A 9,205-nucleotide genomic window follows, 5' to 3' on the forward strand; every position below is an offset into this window, starting at 1 on the left:
TCACTCAGGGGCAGGGCACACTCCGGCAATCGTGGCCAGACCTCTAGAACCTCCACATTTTGCTCCCGGACGAGATGCGGAAGACCTAGCAGGCCTTTTGCCAGTGGTGATAGACACGATCACTCATGCCAGAGCCCCCTCCATGAGGCGGCTGTATGCTCTGAAGTGCTGTCTTTTCCCGTGGGGAAGATCCACAGAGATGTGCGGTCGGATCTGTGTTGTCCTTCCTACAAGAGAGACTGGAGAGATGGCTGTCTCCCTCCACATATAAGGTGTATGTGGCTGCTATAGCAGCATGTCACGATACACTGTATGGGAGACCCCCACGGCAGCACGACCTGATCATCAGATTCCTCAAGGGCACGAGGAGGTTGAATCCTCCTAGACTGTGCCTAATTCCCTCTTGGGATCTCTCTGTGGTCCTATCAGCCTTACAGAAAGCCCCGTTTGAGCCATTGGAGCAGGCCGATCTCAGCACTCTGTCACTGAAGATGGCCCTCCTGGTAGCACTCACCTCTATCAAGAGGGTTGAGGACCTGCAGGTGCTCTCTGTCACCAGCGAATGCCTGGAGTTCGGGCCGGGACAGTCTCACGTGGTATTGACACCCGGCCTGGTTACTTGCCCAAAGTTCCTACTACTCCCTTTCGGGATCAGGTGGTGAACCTGCAAGCACTCCCTTCAGGTGAGGAAAACCCGACCTTATCATTGTTGTGTCCAGTTCACGCCCTGCACATCTATCTGGACCGCAAAGAGAGCTTTAGATGCTCGGAGCAGCTCTTTGTCTGTTTTGGAGAACACCAGAAGGGGAAGGCTGTCTCCAAACAGAGGCTGGCCCATTGGATTGTGGATGCCATATCTTTGGCTTACCAATCACAAGACCTGCCGTGCCCCTTGGGAGTTCGGTTGCACTCCACCAGAGGTGGTGTGTCCTCCTGGGCACTGGCAAATGGTGCCTCTCTAAGAGACATATGCAGAGCAGCGTGTTGGGCTACACCCAATACCATTGCAAGGTTCTACAACCTCTGCATAGAACCGGCTTCGGCCCGAGTGTTACGGGGTACCAACAGGTAAAGTCGGGCAGCCGGTTGGGTGTATCGCTTGCATTCGCGCCTTTCCCCTTTCGAGGTGATAATGTGCGCTATCTTGTCTACAACAGTTCCCAGCATCTGGTGAACACTGGATGCCTTCTCGATTTCTTTAGCACTGTCCGGTGATGAACTCAGCGGAGGAGTGACGCCACCAGGCCCGGTACTCGTGGTATGCCCCCTTTCAGGTGAGCCTGTGTACTTGGGCTCAGTGGTCCATACGTGGTGATTCCCCCCTCGGTAATCCCTTATGATGTATTGCCACTATTCGGTTTCCCCCTCGGTGAACCTGTGTCTTCCCCTCGGCGAGCTCCGCTCAACAGGGCCATCAGATTCGTTGACCAATTTGTTTTCTTTTACTATGGTACTTGGTTTTGCTCAACTGGAACAAGAACCTCTCACACAGTTACTCAGCATGCAAATAAGGCAAACATACCCCAAAAGCATTTTGTGGATTACTAATAAATGACTAGAATTTAAAATGACAATATGACAATGGTTTGTCATATTGCACAGACCTCCACTCCTCATGGTAGCTCTCTAGTAAGAGTGAGGCATAACTGTATCAGTGCGAGAGTTCACCTTGCCAGGCAGTTTTCTTTGCCAAAGCTCTTAGCCACTTAGTGATACTCAGTATGCAGAAGGCAAGATACAACACAAAACATCTAAATGAATATACAACAATAAACTTTAAATGTGAAACAAAATTGTTTTGATGTATTTTCCCCTTTTGACTTTGGAAGGAATTATGCCAATGAAATAAAACCAGTAACTTTGGCAAGGCCATCCCATAAACACTAACACACCACTCACAATTTCTCCATCTCATCATCCTGGATCAGTATCCAATTATATTGCAGAATGCTTTGCCCTCTCTACATTCATTGGAATGTCTTCTGGGTCAACACTTAAGAAAAACAAGCACTGCATTCATATCACATATAAAAAGTTTCTTTTAAGGTCAAAATATACAATATAAGACCATTTCAGAATTCTTATTCAAACATGCAGTGATCTAGAGAGGAGATAACATTCAGGTCATTCACTGATTCAGTGTTCAATACTATGGGTATAAATGGCACATTACAGTGACTAATTGGGCTGTATTGTGAAGCAAGTAATCCCTGAGCTTTTCTACAGGTGTTATTGTGAGATTAGAAGAAATCTGAGCTGCTTTAACCCACTAGCACAGTTTCTCAGCAGTAATTACTGTGACCCAATGGACAACCACATTCTCTCATTGTTACAACACTCTGCTTATGTAATGACACTGTATATGACAACAAATTTAAACACTGTAGTCACTATTAACTTTCTCTAAGAACCAGGGACATACACTCACCGACCACTTTATTAGTACATCTGTACACCTACATATTCATGTGATTATCTAATCGGCTAATCGCGTGGCAGCAGTGAAATGCATAAAATCATTCCGATATGGGTCAGGAGCTTCAGTTAATGTTCACATCAAGCAATATAATGGGGAAAATGTGATCTCAGTGATTTTGACCGTGGCATGATATTTGGTGCCAGACGGTCTGGTTTGAGTATTTCCGTAACTGCTGATCTCCTGGGATTTTCACGCACAACACTCTCTAGAGTTTACTTAGAATGGTGCCAAAAACAAAAAACATCCAGTGAGCGGCACATCTGCGGATAGAAATGCCTTGTTGAGAGGTCAACGGAGAAAGGCCAAACTGGTTTGAGCTGACAGAAAGGGTACGGTAACTCAGATAACACCTGTACCTCAGCATAAATCAAGATTTATTAGACCAGGGTATGTTTTCCCAGTCTTTAACTGTCCAGATTTGGTGAGCCTGTGCCCACTGTAGCCTCAGTTTTCTGTTCTTGGCTGACAGAAGTCGAACCCGACGTGATCATCTGCTGTTGTAGCCCATTCGCCTCAAGGTTCGACGTGTTGTGCATTCTGAGATGCTATTCTGCTCACTACAATTGTACAAGGTGGTTTTCTGAGTTACAGTAGCCTTTCTGTCAGCTCGAATCAGTTTGGCCATTCTCCGTTGATCTCTCTCATCAACAAGGCATTTCAATTCGCAGAACTGCTACTCACTGAATGATTTTTGTTTTTGGCACCATTCTGAGTAAACTCTAGAGACTGTTGTGCATGAAAATCCCAGGAGATCAACAGTTACAGCAATACTCAAACCAGCCTGTCTGGCACCAAAAATCATGCCATGGTCGAAATCACTGAGATAAATTAATAAAAAAAAAATTCCTCATTCTGATGGTTGATGTGAACTTTAACCTGAAGGTCCTGACCCGTATCTGCGTGATTTTATGCATTGCACTGCTGCCACACAATTGGCTGATTAGATAATCACATGAACAAGTAGGTTTACAGGTGTTCCTAATAAAGTGGTCAGTGAGTGTAGATCTTATTTCATCTCAAAATGTAATTTAAAAAGGATATTATTAAGTTATTATTTATGGGCCTTTAGCAACACCAAACAGAATTGCAAAAGTAATGATTGTTTTAAAAGAGGTTTCCCGAACACTCCCCCCGTCTACCACTGGTTGACAAACAGATTTCCTGGCCCCAAACACACGTCATTAGTTGAGCCAATGTTGCGGCATCAGTCTGGTCGGGCTGATAGTGCCATACAGTCACAGTGTTACACTTAGGTGAAATCATCCTACAAATGGCTTACTCATAGTTGTCTTTGCATATTAAACTGGGATAGAAAAAAGTATTGTAACATTGAAAAATTACACACTGTAATATGGACAATACAATATTTTCCTAAAGTTGGGGCAGACCATAAATCTATTCCCCTTGCTAAAATCTATTATTGGGACTAACCAGGTACTCGTCTAGACTTAATACCAAACAGAACGCATTTAAACCTCTAAAATTTCTGTGAAATGTCACATCTAGTTTGTCGCAGTCACATTAAATGAACATGGCATTGAAAAGCACCTTTTGGCCTGTCATTTCCTGAGCTGCCCACGCCACAATGGCCGGCCCGACGAAGCGAACAAAAATAGTATTTTGAATCATGCTGCTGTGGTCCGATGAACATCCCCACTCCACAATCTGAGCAAAGAATGTGCAGTGATGTCACTGGGAAGCAGGGGTAAGTGAGAAATACTGTGATTTAAGGACAGGACACAGAGGAGGGAGGGATGAATAGTGGGAGCATTGAGGGGGAAAGAGAGGGGATGAGATAGGAATGAGAGAGGTCTGCAGGCTTCTGCTGCCACTGCCGTAATGGCCCAAACGAGGTGGAGGGGAGAGCAGTGGAGTGAAGCCAGGGGTGAGACGGTGGTGACTCTGCTTCAATGCCAGATGAGCCGGCAGCTTGTCACAACCCATCACATACACGCAGACACAGACACATTCCCATTATCCCACACATCAGATCAGACCTGTTTCCGCCTCTACACATGACCAGCACAAGTCTGATGAACACATCAGAATCAACCAGTATTCCTTGTCTACACTAAACGTTATAATCAGAACCATCACCCTTGCTACATAGGCTGATAATCTGTGATTTTATCTCTAAAATGCTTGTTAGCACAATATTCATCATACTCATCATTGACATTTTACTCATATAACATTGGGAACACATATTACATTGGGAATGTCTCATAATGAAGGCTGTTGCTAGGTAGGAGTATATGGCAGAAGTATAGCGAGCTTCCTCAACTTAGAATTTGTTTAAACGAAATGGCCTTCGTAGGACAAACAGAAACAGAACATACAGTATCACATTTGCTATGCAAGCACGCAACGCTCTCAACCTGCACAAGAACTCTGAGTGAGAAGGGAATCTTTGAGGTAAACTTAAGGAGAGTTATAATGATGTAGAGAGAAAAGAATATGGATTTTGTGGCTGTACTTTTATATATACTTAATTTATTTTATATTATATATTATTATAATTTTACATATTATATATTTTACACCTGTCTACTGTGGTACTTCAACTTGGGAATTAACATTACTTGCATTTGAACATCATATTTTCGGGTAAATCAGCGTAATTTTTTCAAAGAAATTATCGTTTAAGTTCACGCACATGTGTGGGTTGTTGTGAGTGCCAACGAAGGATACACCTTCTGCATCCTCCGAATTCCTGTGAAAGGTTGCATTCGAAGTCTGCATTTGGAGTGTCCTACTTGCTTTTCTGGAAAAAGACAGTTTCTTTGACGTATGTAGGGCAGCATTAACGCAAGGGCTTACCTGAGCTTAAGCCCCGGGGGGCTCCCAACTCCCAGGGGAGGGGGGCCCAGTCGTGGCATCCACCACCCTATTCGCCCCACTGACATTCGCTGGAGGACGTGCATGTAAACATGTTCAGAGGGAGACAGTGATATAAACACAGAGACGGTGCACAATAGCAAAAGCGCATGGTCATAGAGTAAAAACGTTCTTATCTAAGTCCTTTTTTACTATAAATTCTCCTTCCTGCCAAGTAGGTGGCGATATGCACAGAGAATTAGAATCTCCAAAAATGAGGATAGTAACAAGGACTCAAATATAGACCTGTTTCTGACCCACACTTACGTAGCTTATGAAGATATGAATTTTACCACTGGAGTTTTATGGATTACTTTTATGCTGCCTTTATGTGCTTTTGGAACTACAAAATTTTGGTCAACATTCACTTGCATGGTATGGACCAACAGAACAGAGATATTCTTCTAAAACCTTCATTTGTGTTCAGCAGAAGAAGGAAAGTCATACACATCTGGGATGGCATGAGGGTGAGCAAATGATAAGAGAATGTTCATTTTTGAGTGAACTATTCCTTTAAGCGAAGGTTGTTGACATCATTGAAGTCGTCCCATGGTTGAAACACTGATTTGCTCATTTCTGAGATATGATAATTTCAGTAAAGCATTGTGTCTTTCAACTTCCTATCTGATGTTAATTCATGTGTTTTTCTTTCTATAATTTTTGTATTACAGATGAATGCTGATCGGTTTTTGATGACCAAAATCAGTCAAAAATCAAGTTTTAGACCTAAATTCTTTTTTTCTCCATAACGGGTCATTGTGGCTTAAGATTCCTTTTGATGGTGTGTATCACATATGTGTGTTCACGCCACCTTTTAAACTCTCCACGCCCCCCAGTTTAAGAACCACTGTAGGTCATCCGGGTACTTCCGGCCATAGTACTCCATTGACATTCTGCTTTTGGCATACTATATAGTAGGGAAGAATGCATATTCGGACAAGGGACTTGCTCATCAAGACTGTTTTCAAAATGTTGCTCCGGCATGACTGTAATTAACCAGAAAGACAAAATTGAGCATAAAATTAATGTACACTAACATCCGTTATGGCGAACCTTGCAGCAACGCTAAGATTGCAACGTATTTTTGCATCACATTATGAATTGTGGTCTAACCCATTTTGGAACGCAACAACAAAGGAAATTGAGCTTGCATAGCTACAAGTGTCTGCATTAACGTATTTACACAGAGTATGTTTCAGGCCTTATAATCAATGAAGCCTCCAGAAGTTTTGTTAACCATCCCAAGGGTCTTGATGATTGACACAAACATCTAAAAGCAGTGTGCACATACTACAGTGTTGAGAGACTACTGTGCAGCCAGCTTCTATCACAAAAATATGAAAACACAAACATATTCTGCTGTTGTCTTTCTTATGAATATTTATGCAGATTCAAGTCAGGTTGATAAAAATAGCTGAATGTCATTATTGTGTGGACACATGGTTAAGGAGAGAAGAAATAATTCTCTCATTTTGCCAGGAAAATAAGATGAATCTAAAGTGATCACTCCATCAAGTGCACCCATATTGCAAGTACATTTGAAGAATAATTTGAAATATTGGACATACACTGATGAGCCAAAACATTATGACCACTCACAGGTGAAGTGAATAATGTTGATCATCTCCTAACAAGGCCACATGTCAAGGTCTGGTTAGATTAGATGGTAAGCGAACAATCAGTTCTCGTAGTCAACATGTTGAATGCAGGAGAAATGGGCAGGAGTAAAGACCTGAGTGACTTTGAAAAGGGTCAAATTGTTATGGCCAGACAACTGGGTAAGAGCATCTCTGAAACAGCAAGGTTTTTGGGGTGCTCCCAGTCAGCAGTAGTGAGTACCTACTGACTGACCCGAGGAGGGACAAACCACAAACCGGCGACAGGTTGTTGGGTGCCCAAGGCTCATCGATGCACTAGGGCAACGATGGCAAACCAGTCTAGTCCGAACCGATAGAAGGTCAACTGTGGCACAAGTCACAGAAACTTTTAATGATGGTTATGGGAGGAATGTGTCACAACACACAGTGCATCACACACATGGGGCTGCGTTGCCATGACCACTAGCGAAAGTGCCTACAGAGGGCACGCGAGTGTCGGAACTTGACCTTGGAGCAGTGGAAGAAGGTCGCCTGGTCCCATTTTCTTTTACATTTCGTGGATGGCAGTGTACATGTGCACCATTTACCTGGGGAAGTGATGGCACCAGGATGCACTGTGGGAAGATGACAAGCTGGTGGAGGGAGTGTGATGCTCTAGGAAACCCTGGGTCCAGCCATTCATGTGGATGTCAATTTGACACGTGCCACCTACCTAAACAACGTTGAGACCAGGTACACCCATTCATGGCAATGGTACTCCCTGATGGCAGTGGTCTCTTTCAGCAGGATAATGCACTCTGCCACACTGAACACACTATTTGGGAATGGTTTGAGGAACATGATGAAGAGTTCAAGGTGTTGCCCTGGCCTCCAAATTCCTCAGATCTTAATCCAACTGAGCATCTGTGGGATGTGCTGGACCAACAAGTCCAATCCACAGCGGCTCCACCTCACAACTTACAGGGCTGGAAGGATCTGCTGCTAATGCCTTGGTGCCAGATACCACAGGACAACTTCAAGGGTCTTGTAGAGTCCATGCCTCGATGGGTCGGCGCTGTTTTGGTGGCATGCAGAGGACCAACTGCATATTAGGCATGTCATAATGTTTTGGCTCATCATTGTATATCCTACAGATGGCGCAAACATCAAATTTGAGATTGAAAAAAAATGTGATTAGTGGACAAGAGCATCTATGTAAAAACTGAGTCACTGAATTGCTCTCTTGTAAACTGAACAATTTCAATGCTGTTGAAAACTGATTGGGATTTATTTAGTGCACCACAGCAACCTAAAATAGTGGTTCTCTACTGGTGGGTCGCAACCCAAAAACTGGTTGCGAGTCTTTTCTGATATGGACTGTTCTGAAAAAATAATCATAAATTCAACAAATAAAACAATGCAACTCATCATATAATCTTTCATTTAGGATAGCAAATTAAATTGAGTTATCAAGGGAGGTTGTTATTGACATCAAAGGACATGAGTCCAATCAAAATATATGGTATTTTGGAGCAAAATTTGGGCAGATTCCAACATGAGCAGGTTGCATGACATGCCCTCATCCTTGAAAATCAAAACAATGCCAGATGAAGGAAAATACAATCCAGACTACATTAAATACGGATTACGGGTTGGTTTTGTGTTGTGTCTCAACATGATGTCCAACGCAAAATCTGGGTACTGAAACAAAACCAGTTGAGAACCATGATGTTACAGTTCAGTTAGAAGGGAGCTAATATTTGGGGAATTCAGGACAGTTCATCTCAAAAATGCTATTGTTCAACACATTGATTTCCTGTGTGATGTTGAACCTTTAAGTCATCTCAGGTCTACTTCTCTCTTTAATACGAACAAATAAAAAAAAATAAAAAAAAATTGTTGCCACACAAATGCAAGTGTTTTACCTACTAAATAATACCCTGCATTATGTAAATGATATCTGAACAATTTTAAGAGGGTTTATGAATTCAATCAGAAAAATTCCAAGAGATTCAAACAGATGCATAGACTTTTGACAGCACATGAAGTGGGTGCACAGGCATAGGAAAAAGAGGAGGAGGATGAATAAAACAAGAAACAAAGAGAAAAACAAAGAGAAGGCCAATGAGTGGAAAGCAGATCTGATCTGGAGACATGTATATATTTCGTATTCGGCAAATAAACAAAAGGCAGGTAAGTAGTGAGAAAGGAAATGCATGGTCATCCGATGCCACTAAGCCGCGCTCAGCCCGCACCTCCCGGCTAGGGTTTC

Source organism: Myxocyprinus asiaticus, chromosome 3 (genome assembly GCF_019703515.2).
Source record: "Myxocyprinus asiaticus isolate MX2 ecotype Aquarium Trade chromosome 3, UBuf_Myxa_2, whole genome shotgun sequence".
Classification (NCBI taxonomy): Eukaryota; Metazoa; Chordata; class Actinopteri; order Cypriniformes; family Catostomidae; genus Myxocyprinus; species Myxocyprinus asiaticus.